At 40.1% G+C, this 17,215-nt stretch overlaps 1 protein-coding gene across 1 annotated transcript in view; it reads left to right on the top strand.

Annotated features, from left to right (window-relative positions):
* The first annotated feature begins 14,148 nt into the window (after window positions 1-14,148).
* Window positions 14,149-17,215, top strand: part of fancc (FA complementation group C) — a 32,146-nt gene continuing 29,079 nt past the window's right edge. The window contains 2 exon segments of the mRNA XM_039803797.1: window positions 14,149-14,309; window positions 14,540-14,616. The gene's annotated coding sequence lies outside the window, so the exon portion shown is untranslated.

Below are 17,215 nucleotides of genomic sequence, written 5' to 3'. Positions count from 1 at the left end.
GGACAAAAGAGGAAGAGAGAGGAGGTAATTAAGAAGTTCCTTCTCTCCTGGACTAATGGACTGTTCCGCCGTGGCTCTCTGCCCAGACTGGGTGACAATAGAGCGGATACATACTGTACGACAAAGCTTTTTTCATATGTAAAGGGAAATTTACAAAAGGGAATTATTGATTCCGCTGTTCCAGTCCTTCTTTTCCATCCATCTGTCCCTCTCTCTGCCTATTTCCATCCCTCACTCCTTCCTTGAAAGGCTTCTCCATCATCACCTGCCGGCAGAGCTAAACCCTCTGAGTGTATACTCTCCTACACATGAATGATTGGACTGCTGACGTGACTGCACAGGACACACGCAAACACACCTATGCACTCCTGCCAGATCCAGGGCCAGATTTACACATTTAGTTTAAGAATAAATCTGCAGGAAGCATCACATGGTGTGTTGATACATTATTCTTATTGAGGGTTTACTGTTTTATTGTCACAATCACAAGGTTGGTGGTTTGATCTCCATCTGTTCATATTTGGAAGTGTGTTTCAGTAAGACGCTGAAACACAAAAGCATCTCAAGAATTGAAAGATTTTCACACTCAATCTCAATCTCTGTGTGTGTGTGTGTGTGTGTGTGTGTGTGTGTGTGTGTGTGTGTGTGTGTGTGTGTGTGTGTGTGTGTGTGTGTGTGTGTGTGGTTCATTGGCATAAAGACTGGAAGCCCTACAGCACTTTATTTTAACTCCACATAAAACTACAACTTGTCCTTTTTAAATCTTTGTTTATGTATTGATTGACAGGAGACATGCTAAACTAAACTAATCTGCTGCTGGCTTTAGCTTCACATTTATTTATGGCAGTTTTTTGTTTATTAATCTATAGCAAAGTGAGCTTATTCCCCAAACTGTTAAACTATTCCTTAAAGAAAATGTCCTTTGAAGCACAACATCTATGATGGAATTTGGCATGTCTCTACATAGACTCTAACATCATAACAAAGAACGTTTCTTTTCTATTCTGTTCTATTCTGTCAGTAGTCTCAAGGTGGGTGGTTTTGGGCGGGTTTTAGTGCTGGCGTTCAGTCCCACCCTGGGACCAGTTTGACTTGGCTGGCTTCTTTAACTCCCACAGAGGGAGTGCGTTTTTCCTACAAGACCGATCCAGAAGAATGTGAGGTCCAGGTCCCCAGTGGCCAGACTTACATAAACTCAGTGAAAGCGCAGTTCTGCAGGCTGAAGTGTTGAATACCAAGAAAATAGCCCTTATAAGAATGACATGTGAGAAATATGCTCGGCATTTCAAACATTAAAGAGAAGTGATGAACGGTTGTCAGGATACAAATTCTGAGCGTACAGTATATCTGTGCTGGAATTCAGTGTTGCAAGAGGGACTTCAGCATCTGTCTTCGGTTTTTCTCTCTTTCTCTTAGTCTGTCTTAGTTTGTTTGTATGAGATTGATTCAAGTTGGAATTCAGCTTTCTAAAGTCATTTCTAGTGATCAGAGAAGATTAGAGCATTTAGTGGATGGATTGTAAAAGAAATGATCATTGGGAAGGAGGTGTTTAATTTAAAGTTATCAAATGTGTGACTGGAAGTGGTTTTTGACATACAGTAAGTGTGCACTTTTTATACATTTATCTTTTAACTATTTACATGACAAAACAACAGTTACACTTAATGAAACTTAATAAATCATTTTAGCTACATTTTTAGGCTCTATGGATGGCAACATCAGTCTGTTGGTCACTTGGTTGGTCTGTCACTTGGTCCAGACTGAAATATCTCAGCATGTGTTACAGGGATTGCCATGACATTCATTGTTCCTAGAGTATGAATTTTAATGACATTGGTGATCCTCTGACTCTAGTGCCACCATGAGGTTCACAAGTAGGTGTTGGATGTCTCAACAACTTTTGACTGTATGGATTGCCATGAAATGTTGTACACACACTATTCATGTGTCCCGCTCCCTGTGTCCCTGTTTTTATTTAAAGTTCATTTTGTCCTTGTCTTTGGTTTATGACCAAATACCAGGGGCATCGGACTTGGTTGGGGTAGGGGGGGGGGGATGGCTGAGTGAGGAGGGCCCAAAAAGATGCTAGAATGAATAGCTGTGGATGCAGGGAGGAGCCCATAGAGAATGGCTTTTTATAGGGCCCAGAATTTTGTGCTACGCCCCTGCCAAATACCCTGCAAAACTAATGACAATACCATCAGCTTCAGCTGTACTTGTGGTGTATGCTAACACTAAGTACACCAAGATGATGAACATGGTAAACATTATTTTTAGCATCAGCAGGTTAGCATACTGCCTTAGCATTAAAGGAGAATTGCGGCCAATTTTAACGTTAATCTTGATCGCTATAAATATGCGTGTATTTTCGATTAGTGTAGTAATGTAGTTACATAGTCACTGATATGGTCATAACCACTACAGTGTTCAATTACCTATTTTTGATTACCTAAATTACCTAACTTTTGTCGCAAAGGCATGACCTGTCCTCTGGAGGACATAGCCACACCACCGCCTCTCCGTGGATTTTTGTCGGAATGATTATCACAGAAGCCTGGCTGAACACACTCACCGGACGGCAGGTAGCAGCTAGCAGCTAGCAGCTACTAGCTACCGGCAGGATCAAGACAGGAGCCAGGGTAGGTGAATTTAAACAATGTCTGAGTTGAAAACGCATCTTGTTGTCACGTAAGGGCCCTGTTCATGTTGCACAGACATTTTAATTGCATTTTATGTCTGTTAAGAGGCACAAAGGCACTCTAAAACTTGACAACTGCCGTTTTAGCTCAGTGGACGCTCATTACACATAGCAGCAGCTATTCTGTGTTGCCTGCACCGATTCGGGTTGGTTTTTTTTCAATCGAAAGTACACACATATTTATAGCGATCAAGATTAACATAAAAATTGGCCGGAATTCTTCTTTAAGCTCAGTCCCATAGAGCCGCTATGGTTGTAGACTCAGACTTACTCTTGTATTGTATTTTTTCATAGCCAAGTTTTCCTGTATTCATACATGACATATCTCTACAATTAAGCTTTTGTTAAACACATTTTCTTACACACTACTACAGCTCTCCAGGAATCCTACGAGATAAAGAGGGAGAGAAAAAGGGCGAGTGAGACAGAGCAGCGTAGAGGTCCAAGACAGCAAAGGAACCACATCCAATTCTTAGAAACAGTTGACATGATTCACTATGCATTCAGCAGCGTTCAAAGGCTTATGCTCCAAGAGCCAAAGATTGTATCTCTTTCAAAGTCTGCAGTAAAAGGCTCAAGAAATTTGCCAAGATTGTTATTACTGTTGGCTGTTGTCGCTGCAGTCAGACAACATTCTTAACGAAATGCTGATGTTCTGTCATTTGTAGTGTTTTTCTCCAACTTTCACAGCCTCATATTTCTTCTGTGTGGTGCAGATTCAGACCACCCTACTCAAGCTTGAGGTCTAAGACCTGAAACAAGTGGGTTCATTTTGATATAGACAGAAAACTGGAAATGTACTTTGCCAAGGACAGACAGAGAAAGAAAGTGAGTGAGAGACAATAAAGTAAAAAGTGAAATTAAGTCATAGAAAAGATGCAGAAAAAGATTAGGAGTAAAGACAGATGGAAAATGGCGGGAGGAAGAGAGTGAAGGGGGAGAAGTTAGGATGGTTGATGGTGGATGGGAGTAGCCGTATGAGAGTAATTATAATGACTGATGTTGTTTACTCCCATTTCCCCTCGCATCATTTATTTTGTGGAGGTGGAAAACTCACCCACTCTTTCTTTACATTACAAACTAGTGCTACGGACTGGTGCCAAGCCATGTCATAATCTCTTCTATTCCGCTAATACTGGAAGCATTTATCCTGCCCTCGGCTTCCCTCTTTCCACCCGCCTTCACTTATATTCTGCTTCCATCGGACTTCTCTCTTTTTCTATTTCTTTACTTTCCGTCTGCCTTTGTCCCTATACGTCTCACTACCAGCTCCCTCTTTTTCATTCCTTTGTTTTCATTAGTGCTGTGTTGACACGGCTGTGTGTGACTGCTGTGATTGGGTCGAGCACATGTAAGATGTTAGCATGATGTACGGCCGTTTACACTGAAGATGACAAACTAAGGTTGGATGCTGTCATCCTTTCTCCCTTTTGCATGTTATGCATGCATGCATGCACGCACGCACCCACGCATGCACGCACGCACACACACCAGATTAACACACACCACCCACCTCTTTGTTTAAACTCTGCTGTTTGTCTTTGCCAGAAAACATGCAACAATGTATGGAAACAGATGCAGAGGGGCAGAAGAGGGAAAGAGAAAGACAGAAAGAAACCCGCAACTAAATATTTTCATCTGTGTCTGGGAGTGTGGAGCACATGATTTCACATGCCTTTAACACTTTGTACTAAGGAGGAAGGTTTTAGACTGTAGGTCATAAAGGAAATAATAGTGGTACAAATTACTAAAAGTACAGTAAAGTTGAGGAGGGTCTTCCTTGGTGATGATGGTAAACACTTTGGTATTTTCTAATGATCTGCCCATTCATAAAGAGGAGAGGAGACATTTCTTTTCTTCCATCTGTGCTTATTGATTCTGGCACCATGACAGATGCCTAATGAGAAACAGGGCTGGAGGAGAGCTCTGAGGACCCCAGAGGGAGCCTCAGTCTGAATCAGCGCACACATGCACAGAAATAATACACAGATATGAGAACACACATTCATGCCCGCTGTTAATGCACAGGCTTTTATAGTATTCACAGTCCCTGAGAACACTGACCTCCACTGTTTGCCTGGAGCTCCTCAAAGTTCCTTTTTGAGACTTTAATGAGGATTCAAGATTTAATACTTCATTGCTATATCAACTTGGTTAATGGGAACCTAAGTCTTGCTGAGTTCACTCAGACAAAAAGACTAAACAAATCGACATGAGTATAATAGAAGAAAATTGAGTGAAATACAGCACACAAGATAACCATAAAAGAAAAAAAAAACGCTCCTCTAGCATTCCTGCGTTCCTGGTCTTTCTACCTGCTGTGGCTCAGCAGGTAGAGTGGCTCAGCAGGTAGAGCTTTACTCAGGTAGAGTAAAGCTCTTTGGATAAAAGTGCTATATAAATGCAGCAATAATAACATAATTAGATGTATTTTACCCAAGACTCCATTTATGGGTCTGTAATGGAGGGCTGTTGAGACAGAGGAGTAGAGAAAACAATAAAATGATAACAGTAAAGTAAGAAAAACTCTTGAAATTAATTATTCCTGATTTCTTGACAGAGCAGTGCCAAAACTAGATCCTACTCACACACAGAACACACACACGCACACACACACATGCAAAACTCAAACTTAAACAGAGACATGATTGGAGTGGAAGCTGTTGGAGAAGGATTTTAGAGCAGGAAGTGTGTAATTATCGTGGACAGAGGGGCAGATAGATGGATGTGTGTGTGTTTAACACTCCCACTCAATTTCCCTGCAATCTACTGGACTAATAGAAAACAGGTGTGTGTGTGTGTGTGTGTGTGTGTGTGTGTGTGTGTGTGTGTGTGTGTGTGTGTGTGTGTGTGTGTGTGTGTGTGTGTGTGTGTTTGTGTGTGTGTGTGTGTGTGTGTGTACAGTACACCCAAATCTGAGTGTGTGACACAGTATGTCACAGTAAAAACGGACGCACAGTTCTTGTGTCGGGTTGTTGAACTTGGACGATGAATGAGGGACATGGATAAGGTTGTGTTGGGGGCCGACTCACTGCTATTTTCAGGTCAAGTGGACTCCTCGGGGGCCCAATATAGCCAGAAGTGATTCTCGCATTTGAAACACAATAAAGTGTGTCCCTTTTTTGGTCTTATCTTTATTAAAGTAGTAGTCTTTAATAATAATAAGAATGATAACAATGAGTTTGTTCGCTGCAAGTAAAAAGTTAAATTTTGTACAGTACAATTTTGCGTTTGATTACTCGTGTATTTTTCCAGACACCTGTGATAGTGTCATACTTGAGATTGATTGTTAACCAAATCACAGAGGGTTGACGTGTGATTTAAGCTTACTCACGTTTGGGTTTACCGTAAAAGATGAATTTTTGTTTACGAATTTTACCAGGGAGTTTGTTTAATTCGCTAGTGTAAGGGACATGACAAGTTAGAGGGTATCTATAACAGCTGGCATTTTATTGCCAATGATTTTCTTAATGACTGATTGTAAATGTAGAGTCTCAGCTGCTTCCCTTCTTACTGGTTAATTACCAGACTGTAGAAGGCAGCTGTGTTATATGTAAACATCTATAACCAGACGGAGTACCACATTAACCTGTGGAAGACACACACACAAACATGCACACACACACACACACACACACACACACACACACACACACACACACACACACACACACACTTGCAGTTAGAAAGGACAGCATACAGTACATCTGTAATTTATTGCATATGTAGAATAAACATATCCTAAATCCAAGTAAAGACGTGAACAGTGTGTGTGTGTGTGTGTGTGTGTGTGTGTGTGTGTGTGTGTGTGTGTGTGTGTGTGTGTGTGTGTGTGTGTGTGCGTGTCGGTGTGAACAGGCTTATGCATGCAGTGCTGTTTCACATTGGTCACAGAACCTCTCTGGCTTTCTCAGCCAATCCTCAGCTTCCTCTCAAAGCAATAAAGAAGCATGCTTTAAAAATGCCTGGAATTGCCATAAAGTGTGTGTCCTTGTGACTACACATGTTTGTGCATGAAAGAGAAAGTAGGATGCAGTAAATATGTGTTTTGTATTATTGTAAAATTGTTTGGTCCGATGTATTTTACCTTACCAGACCTATAAGTGATTCCCTTAAACGTGAAAGATGTAAAAAGGGGTTATGTAAGGTAAAATCTGTTCCTCTAGGCAGGATTTTACGCACATCTTCTGTGACTGCTCAAATCAGACGTTATAAAATAATAAATAAGGCTGTAGAGGCTGGGTAGGTCTCTTGATTTCCTTTTAAGGCTCCTCTGTGTTGCATTTTTATTTTCTAGTTTTTTTGTGTCATTTTGTTTGGGCGTGATAGCCCCAGTGAAACCCTAGGGGAAAAGGTTGTGACATACAAGTAAAGCAAAAGTGAGACAACTAAAATGTGTCAGAACACTCCACAAAAAAGACAACTACAGAGAGGGAAGATAAATATATAAAAGAATAAAAAAAACATGTTTTTATTTCTTTTTTAAAGGAAGCTGTTGTGATGTAATTTAGTTGGATGGACATTATTTGCGAGAAAAAAAGATTTTGACTCCCACAACTTTGCCCACAATGTACAACCCTGCCTTCTTCTCTACTTTATGCTGATTAAAAATGAATTCAAATCAATTGATGAAATTTGAAAAAGAAAAGATAATAGAAAGTAAATAAGAGCTCTACTGCACACCTAAGTACACAAAAGCACACTGAAGCAGGAGCTTCAAGGAGCTGGAGGACCCGCCACATTATTAGGCTTTTAAACTTCCACAATCCATTTAAGAGGGCGAGATGGCCCCGGTCTGGAAGCACCTCTGACAGCTCTTCCTTTATCTTCTGAAAGTCCTCTGTCCTCTCCATCTCGGTGCCCTTCGCTCTCTCTTTTTTTTTTTTTTTCTCCTCTCTCTCTCTCTCTCTCTCTCTCTCTCTCTCTCCCTCTCCCTCCTGACAGCCAGACATCTAGAGTTAAGCCTAAACGGATCTGAAGATTTTTAACGGCACATTCCTCTACTTTAATTTGAATGTCTCCTTTCTCCAAGACGCCCCCCCCCCCCTTCCCCCCCTCCATTGCTTCAACTGTCCTCAGACCGAGGTACATCCATCCCTAAAAAGACCAGAATTGACATGTACACTCAGACAAACAAATGCACAAATGTTTTAAAAGATGATACTGTTTCTATAGGCTGGAGAAGTGTTTGATAGCTTTTGTGGAGAGGTAGGGAAGAACAACTTTCATTAGAAAAAGGAGAAAAGAGAAACAGCACTGGTAAAGGGATGACAGATGACAGGTAGCAAAATGGAGAGTCAAGCATTTTGTTTGCAAGAGAACACTGTGATGATGAAATGTTTCAGACAGAAAGACACATTCAACTACAAAATAAGTTTTCAAAAGGCAGCATTTAGGAGCCTGTGTCAGAATTGAGAACACTTGTTATCTAAGCATTTATGGTACTCAACAAGTCCCTTGTTTTTTATACTTGAACAATTGTTTGGCATCAGAACAATTTTGAAAAACAGGGGGATCACAGGCCAAGTTAGATGTGACAAACCCAACCTTTCTTGCTCAGGCAAATAGGAGTGTGTCAGCTGCTTTTTAGTTAAAGGGAACTACCAATCCAATCACACTCCCTTTCAGATGGTGGTATTACTGTGGCTCCAGTTTACTGTTTCATCATCTCTGATCAGGCAGGAGGTACAAGAAGCATGACATAATAATCTCTCAAATTGGAGACAGTACATGTACTGAAGCCACCAGGCACTTTAACACTAAACTTGCTAAGTCTGTTTCCAATTTTTTATCGTAATGCACTAAATTACAGACTGAAGTCCTGCGCTGGTTGGGGGTAATGTAATACCTATGAGTTTTGCTGAGACAAATTTCTTTATTTTTGTGATCAACTTTTTTATTGGCACCTTCAAACATACAAAACAAGTTTCACAACGTGTAACAGATATGAGCAGATGGTGCACAGAACAGTTAAAACTAACTTTACTGAAACTGACCCTATGTTCCAGTAGAACTACATGAAGCTGGTAATAAAAAAAATAAAAAAATCTGGCTCCTATGGCACCACCTACAGCCTGTAGTGCAATTTGCAAAAATCCACAGCTCCCTGTTCAGATGCACCAATCAGGGCCGGGGGTTGTCAATCACTGCTCATGCACACGTATTCATTCTCCCTTGGGGGGGAGGGGCTTAGGAGATTATTTGGGTTTAGCAGAAAGGGGGGGAGGGACTGAGAAGTTGTCGATGTACAAATTCTTTGGCTAAGTCCTGGATCTTCACAATCCTACCTACAGCACCTTTAAACACAAATTGAACAAGAACAACAACCCTCTCCCACCCCCCCACCCTCTACGGTCTTGAGGAAACAAAACAAACAGAAACCACACCTTGCCTAATCCCTCTCCTCTAATTCTTGTGATGCTGAGGTCATTAAGTCTGATATTTGTGCTGCTGCTCTTTTCCATAGGTTGATAGTTGATGATCTGGCTTTGTTAATCCTTGCTGTAGAGAGTTCAAGCATAACTATGTCTAGAAAGCCACTGTTTTATACAAAGCGAGTGGGGAAGCCCTGAGACAAATTTCTATCAACTTGGTTGACATATCAACAAAGTCTTAAAACTTACAATTTTGTGTGTGCATGAATATGTTCATACTGTGTGTGTGTGTGTGTGTGTGTGTGTGTGTGTGTGTGTGTGTGTGTGTGTGTGGTGTGTGTGTAAAAGAACTGCAGAGGAAAAAGTAGGTTTTGTGCACCACTTGATGTACCCAGAAAACGCCCAATTGGATGCAAGAATAAAAAGGCAAACCAAGCTTGATGCTGCTTATCACAGAGGTCATATTTTCCTATTGTGGTATCCAGCAGGAGACACCACACACTCGCACATAGCAGTCCAGGCCATCAAACAGAGCAGCATGGGTGTTGAGTATTGAATCAGGCGTCAGGTCACGTAGGGCCACAGCAACCAGAACTGGTAATAGGATTGGTCTGGATCAGGACTGAAAAATTTGTCAGCAGCTGTGGAGCTCCTGGTCTCAGTGAGCCTGGGATAAGCTCCAGTGACTGATACCCAAGCTCTCCAGCCGGCTCCATCTCACTCTGGCCAAACCACAAGGTCAAAAAACAACTATACCTCAAAAAATTTAACTGGTGCATCGCAGTTTGGCCAGAAAGTGACATCAAGTGTCTTTTATGTTGTTCTAAATGATTCAGCAGGACAGAATCAGTTGGAGTGAGATGAAGCACCTGCAAATTCAAGATTGAAAAGAAAAACACATGGTGTTAACGGACATAAGAAAGAACATAAGCATGTCAATTCATACTAATTATCATAACATAACATAACACCTAATAACCCTTTGTATTTTTTATGTTCATGCTTATTTTAAAATCAAAAAGGACTGGACATTAAAATAACAGCATGCTGGTACAGTCTCCCAGTTGTGATCAGACCTCCACTCCAAGAATGAAAGCACATATACACACATGCAAACACACACACAGATGCAAACATATGGACGAGTGGCATGCCCCACTGCGTGACAACCTGTCTCTTGGCTCTGTAATAATCACAGAGTAGCAGTAGAGTAAAAACACACATGGTTTACACTACATTTCTCCTAGGATCCATATGTGTGCCCATGCAAGCTTAGGCATAGCAACACACATGTACAGCCACAAGGACAAACATACACACGTACATATACACATGTACACACACACACACACACACACACACACACACACACAAAAACATCAGTATGTGGGTTTCCACTTTGGGCATTAAACCACACTCTCTCAAGTTTTGCCCTGGTTTTTCTTTCCTTCTCTCTTGTTTTTTTTCGAGTATTGCCAGGGACCTTGTTCCAAACCCATATGCTAATGTTTTTACAAGACTTAGACACACACACACACACACACACACACAGCACCCTGCACATAGAGCCCTGGTTGACCTACATGTTGGCCCAGGCAGGCAGCCAGGGTGGAGCTGATGGTGAACCTGGGCCAGCGCCTTGTGATTTTAATTGCTGCCTTCCCTGGACATTTGCAGATGAAGACACCAACATAAATATGTTACATGACGGTACTTTAATCCAACGTTACGAACAGTTTTATGGTTTTTGATTTTTTTTTTTAAATGTGTTTAATTTGGGTTAAGTTGGTGTTGTATGTGTAAATGTGTGTGTGTCAGTTTCAGGGCCTAAATGTTTTCATAAAGCTATACATTTTTTTTTATATTTTCAGAGCAGTTTAAGGAGCGCCTGATAAGAAGTTTAGAGATTACAAATAATTTTACATTAGAAAAGACAATCACACGGCACACATTATTGGGGAAAAAATATTACTTTAAGAATTATAAGGAATAAAATACTTTTGGAATAGGAACAAGCATTTGATGAAACCTTAGCTTTAGATATAACTTAATTGAATTGATTTATGATTACAGTATTTTCCGATTGCTAAACGACAGTGGGCACAACTGGAGTCACATGTGCAAAACTCAAACTACAGTCTGCACTACCAACAGTCACCTGATCTAAACAGTTCACATCACCTGCAAAACACATTCAAAGCAACACAACTCTTAACACACTTCTCAAAACAGGCTCAGTGCAGCCAAACACTATGCACAGTCCTCAGTGAGATAACACACACTGTCACTCAGAACACACTGAGGGTAAAAACACTAGCATCAAACACCAATACAGAAATTACAAACTTTCTCATCTTTACAGTTTGAACAATTTGAGTGACTTGACACTACTCAACAGTTTATTTAAGGAAAAAATATAGATTGTATAGCATACCAATTTTTACATAAGGTAAACAAGAAGGAATGAAAATCATCAGTTTTCTTCAATAAAGTATTTTGTCTGGGGGAAAAAAAACTAAAGGTACATAACAGTACCAACGAATAGTGTGACTAATCCTGCCTCTCTCCAGCATCATGTGGCAAGTTCTCTTCATCACATTGGATGTCTGCATCATCTCTAAATACTAATGAATGGGGTGTTTCCATTGCTTTCACCTCCATTACTTCCTGAAAAACAGTAAGAACGCAGTTTTACTATAGTAAAGATATAGTGTTTTTCACATTTTTTTATAGCTGTGTATATAACCTCAGACATCTTACCTGGACATATTGGTATCTTTGCTCTTTTACCTGTTTCTCTCAAACAATACAGTGTATAATTGTTTCATTCTTATTTGGTGTTTGTATACAAAAAAGGCTTTCTGAGCTTTCTCTGTATAAATACCATATATGTTCACTAACTAGTCTAAAACAAGACACCTGCTTAGGCTTTCAGCCAAAATTGCAATCAGCAGTGTTTGATAGGCACCAGACTGGAATCTATTCTGTTTTGAATGTGTGGTTAACAGTTCTGACAGCAGTGTGTTAGCATTTGAACAAAGTGCTGTAAATCTACAGTGTTGTGCACATTGTGGTTAAAGTCATGGGATAAGTGTGTAGAGTTTTGAAAACTGTGTTCAAGCAATGAAAAACGAACTAGAGTTTGGTCCACATGAACTGCTGCTGTGCAGACTGTAGTTAGAGTTTTGCACATGTGACTCCAGTTGTGCCCACTGTCGTTTAGCAATCGAAAAAAACTGTAATAATAGCAGGGGATGATATGAATGGCACATTTAACCCTGAATCAAAGTAGCCTGCAAGTATAGGTAAAAGGTTAATGGACTACAGTGCGGTGGAATATATTTCAAAGGAAATCTCTTTCAAAATGTGTTGCACCTCAAAGACGTTTGTACACACAGTTTCCATGTTCTATTTGGGAAGCAGGCCACATGCACCAAACTATGAGGGTGGAAAAATCGTGCACACACACACACACACACACACACACACACACACACACACACACACACACACACACACTTACACACACGCACACACTCCCAACAACTCATACACACACACATCCACAGGCTTTCCTACCACAGAAATACTGATGTCTAATGTTAAACCATTTTAAACCCACCCCCATCTTGCCTCACTGTAGCATTCATACTGTGCACACATATAGCATAGGGAGACATAGAAACAAAGTGTGTGTGTGTGTGTGTGTGTGTGTGTGTGTGTGTGTGTGTGTGTGTGTGTGTGTGTGTGTGTGTGTGTGCGTGTGTGTGTGTGTGTGTGTGTGTGTGTGTGTGTGCATGCGTGCGTGCGTGCGTGCATGCATGCAAAAACCCACACTCATATGACCTCTTCTCATGCAGGCACCAATGCACATTATGCCCACAAGCACACACACATGCACAAACTCAGACACATGTGGCATTACGTATGTTTAAACAACCGTTTCCTGGTTCACTGCTGGGCTGCTCAGGGTCTGCCTGGAGCCTCTGGGTGATACGTCAGTTCGAGCCATGCAGGCCGGGAACCCCTCAAAGTTTGCTTTGGGTTCCAGAGGGACACACTCCGGAGTCCGAACCCCTGAATTCCTGCCCACGGTATGCACTCTGCTTCACTCTCTGGACCATCACCCCCGAACTGAATGACACACACGCATACACTTTTTTCTTTTTTTTTGCCGTTAGGCAGCATGTTTATTGTTCCAAGCATTTGTCAATTCATTTTACTGTAACGAGTGGATGACAGGTTTATCTTAAAACCCAAGGCCAGCTAGATAAGTCAAACTGTTATTTTAAAATTCTGACAAAATGACAATGTGAAAATACAGATTGTTTGACTCCATTATTATTGCATTAATGTTTGGAAAGCATGGTGACATGCAGCCTATACTCAAGAAATATAATTTAAACCAGGTCAACCACTGAGATAGTTGTAACACTATGCATGAACATAAAATACCCGTGCATCAACCTTGAAATGAGTTGCAATTTTTTTTATCCATACCTTTCCAATGAAAGTTTCTTAAAAAATGAGCCAGTTTATTTGGATCAAATTGTTTATCTGAATAAGAACTTAAGACTTAAGGTGTGTACAGCCCTTATGTGTACATATCTACACCGATTCAACTTTATTGTCATTTTTTAGGTATTTGTTTGTAGTGTCTCCTCGTTATCTCCTCAGTGCAACAAGGAAAGCCAATTGTCTACTTCCACTTACTTAAACCACATATTTGGGACAAATGTCTAGAAAACTTGTTCTTTTAAATTTGAAGTCTTACAACTTTTCTGTTAGCCACAGGAAATTTGGGGCTACTAATTCATATCTTACATTGCACTGTACGTTTTTATTCTTGTGGTTATTGTTTTATAGGCCTACCATTTCAGCTTATTTTTATATTCTATTTTTATGTGATTTTTTTTTATATAGGCTGGTAAATCCTCTATTTGTGTGGTATTTAATGGCTAATCAGAGGGACATTTTCCTTGTACTGCTCCTACAGCTATGTGACTCTATTTCCCAACAGGCATTGCCAGGATGACGAGAAGGGGGACGCGTCTCTCAGCCAATAGTCTTCTTCCATTCGCGGAAATCTGAGAGAAGAGGGAAGTTCAGTTTGTTTACATCGCGGGACGAAAGCGTTTGCCTTATTGTCTGAACATATACAAAATTAATGGATACAACGTTAGCTGACTTCTGCTCTGTGAAGATTTCAGTCTGATGATTGCACGTCTTGTTTACATGTAAGTCCAAGCTACAGTAACGGTTGCTAACATTTGTACGAGAGTACCGGTAATTAACGTTAACTTGCTAACAAGCTAACAGCTGAAAAAAAGAAGGATGATAATAAGTTCACTTGTGGTGTATCAGTGGAGTCATAACGTAACTCGACACTGTCTGTGACACAAAGAAGTTGTAATTTAAAGTTATTTTGTATCTTTAAATTGAACTGACATATGTTTTTACCATGTAGCTAACTACAGTAGAGTGGAGGAAAATACTGGCATCCTGTGGTATGGTGTAGTTGTTGCACCCCAACGTTTTACTAAGGTAAGCGTGTGTTGGAAAACTGACAAGTAAAAAGGAGCATTTAGCTTTGTATCACTTTAATGCCGTGTGTCTTTGAGTTGATGTTTTTTTTGTGTGTGTTACTGCTTTAATATAAGTTATGCAGCCTAGGTGTGTCTTTGGGTTGGTACTTGAATCATCAGTCAGGAGGGTCCTGTTAGGCTCCTTTTGCTCCAGATGATCTTAAAGTAGATCAACTTTGTCTTTTAGAGAAAGAATCCTTCAACAGTAAAGGTTAGGGCTGAAACAATTAGGTGATTAATTCCTAGTCAATTGATAGAAATGTAATCAACAGATTTTGATAGGCAATTAACCATTGCAAAAGTACTTTATCAAGCAAAAATTTCAAACATCCTCAGATTCAAGCTTCTCAGATGTGAGGGTTAGCCGCTTTTCTCCGTTTCAAACCATTGTAAACTGAGTATCTTTGGGTCCTGGATAGTTTTCCTGTATAAAAAAGCATGCCGCTTTGGGAAGCTGCGATCAGTAGGGCTAAAATTACCAGTCGTTAAAGGAATAAGTTGATAGACAGAAAATGAATCTGCAACTATTTTGAGAATTGATTAATTATCAATAGTAATAGTGTAATTTATTTTTCAGGCACAAATGCCAAACATTCTCTCTCAGTTTAATGCTGTTCTTTGTATTATGTGATAGTAAACTGAATATTTCTGGGTTTTGGTCTGTTGGTTGGACAAAACAAGCATTTTGAAGATGTCACAATGGGTTGTAGTAAATTGTGATTGGCATTTTGCACAATTTTCTGACATTTATTGACCAAACGATAAATCGACCAATTAAGAAATGAAATGGCAGATAGTGTAGATCAACGGAAGGATAAAGCCTGACACTCGGATGTCAGGCTTTGCCCCTTCGCTTCCACTCTGTGTGTTTCCATTCTTAGAATCCCTTCTCTATGGGAAACGACAACAACAACCTTCAAGCTAGCAAGCTACACACAGAAAATTGCAAGTTTTGAAGAGAAGAAAAGAAAATTGGTTATTTCGGTGAACAATTATTAAGATTTACAAGGAATATGTTCCATATGTTCCACCAAAACAAGTTCCTTCCCAAGTCTTATTTTGCAAAGCCACTGTCGCTGCATCCAAAACCTAGCGCCGCCTAAGACGATGGTGATTGGTTTAAAGAAAAACAACCCAGAGCGTTTTTTTCTCCTATCCCAGAATGTATCTGTGGTGTAGCCAGACTTTACTCCATAGCGCTGTGGAGATAGGTCTGGCAATGCGATGCAATGCTATTGGCAGATTAATCGAAAATGAAAATACTTGTTAGTTGCAACCTCAGTAATGAGCATTTTGTTCACTATTTTCTGATATTTTAAAGACTTAACCATCAATATGTTGCAACCTTAGTAAGGGGTACATTGATGTTGGCCAGAACAGCTCTTTTGCATATTTTCTCCAAGTCTTAGTAACTCTACTGAAGGAATGAAACACAATTCTTTAGTTCCTTCATTTAGTGTTTTGATGATGGTGGTAAGGAGTACAGTCTAAAAGCCGTTGCATATGATTCACATTATTTCCTTCAAACCATTCAATGACCTTTCGTGCAATGTATTGATGCAGATATCTGTACTGTTTGTTTTTCCACTATTTCTTTCAGGTGTGTATTGATGTGTGGTTGCGTGTGATAAATGTTGCCTTGTACAAGCAAAATGATGAAGAAATATATAATTACATCAGCCATTATTCCTTTTATGACTATTATTGAGACAACCCTTATATTACTTACATTTAATCCAGGTGTCCTTAAATATAACATATTGAAGCACACATGAGTGAATTCGTAGAAAGTAATGTTTAACTGATTTGATTATACTGAAATAATGTCAACAATCTCATAATTGGAACTGTAAACTCACCCTTACCCAAAGTCCACAAGTTTAGTTTAACAAATCTTCAAAAATAATATTTGACCAGTCACATCTCGTTCCTGCCCCAGAATGTGTTCAGCCAACACCAGAGCTGCTGTCGAGTGTGTTTATGTGCAGTACATATTTTTTTGCCCGAATGACATGCATTTGCGCCAACAAAGTTGTGTAAGTACAGTATATATGCCTGTGTATTCATGTAACTGTCTGTGTGTGATAGAGATTTTAGATGACTCTCTGTTGCGTAGGTATTCGGCATGCGGTTCTTTTCCACCTCTGCTTTACTAAAACCTGAGCCCCCAACACAAGTCCACAAGAAGCGTTTGTTCCTAATTTGGTTGAGCTTTTTTTCTCCCCGAAAATTAGTATTTATATATTCACATCAGCGAGCCATAGGGGCTTTCCAGCAGAGATGATGGCAAGACATTAAACAAATCGTGTGTAACGAGGTGATCATAAAACACAACCCTGTGGTGTCTCACACAGACCTGTCATTATGGCAAAAAACAGAACACACACACACACACACACAATAATTACCAGGCTATATACAGACACAGAACACATCCTCACACACACCTTTGTGATCTGCCCCCCACGTTTTTCTCTCCATCATCAAAAGGTGAAGAATGTGCTGTTTATTTCACTGTGTGTGTGTGTGTGTGTGTGTGTGTGTAGGTGTAGGCTTGA

The sequence above is a fragment of the Perca fluviatilis genome, chromosome 6, assembly GCF_010015445.1.
Source record: "Perca fluviatilis chromosome 6, GENO_Pfluv_1.0, whole genome shotgun sequence".
Classification (NCBI taxonomy): Eukaryota; Metazoa; Chordata; class Actinopteri; order Perciformes; family Percidae; genus Perca; species Perca fluviatilis.
The sequence above is the reverse complement of the archived record's forward strand: the minus strand, read 5'-3'. Positions and strand labels throughout refer to the sequence as shown.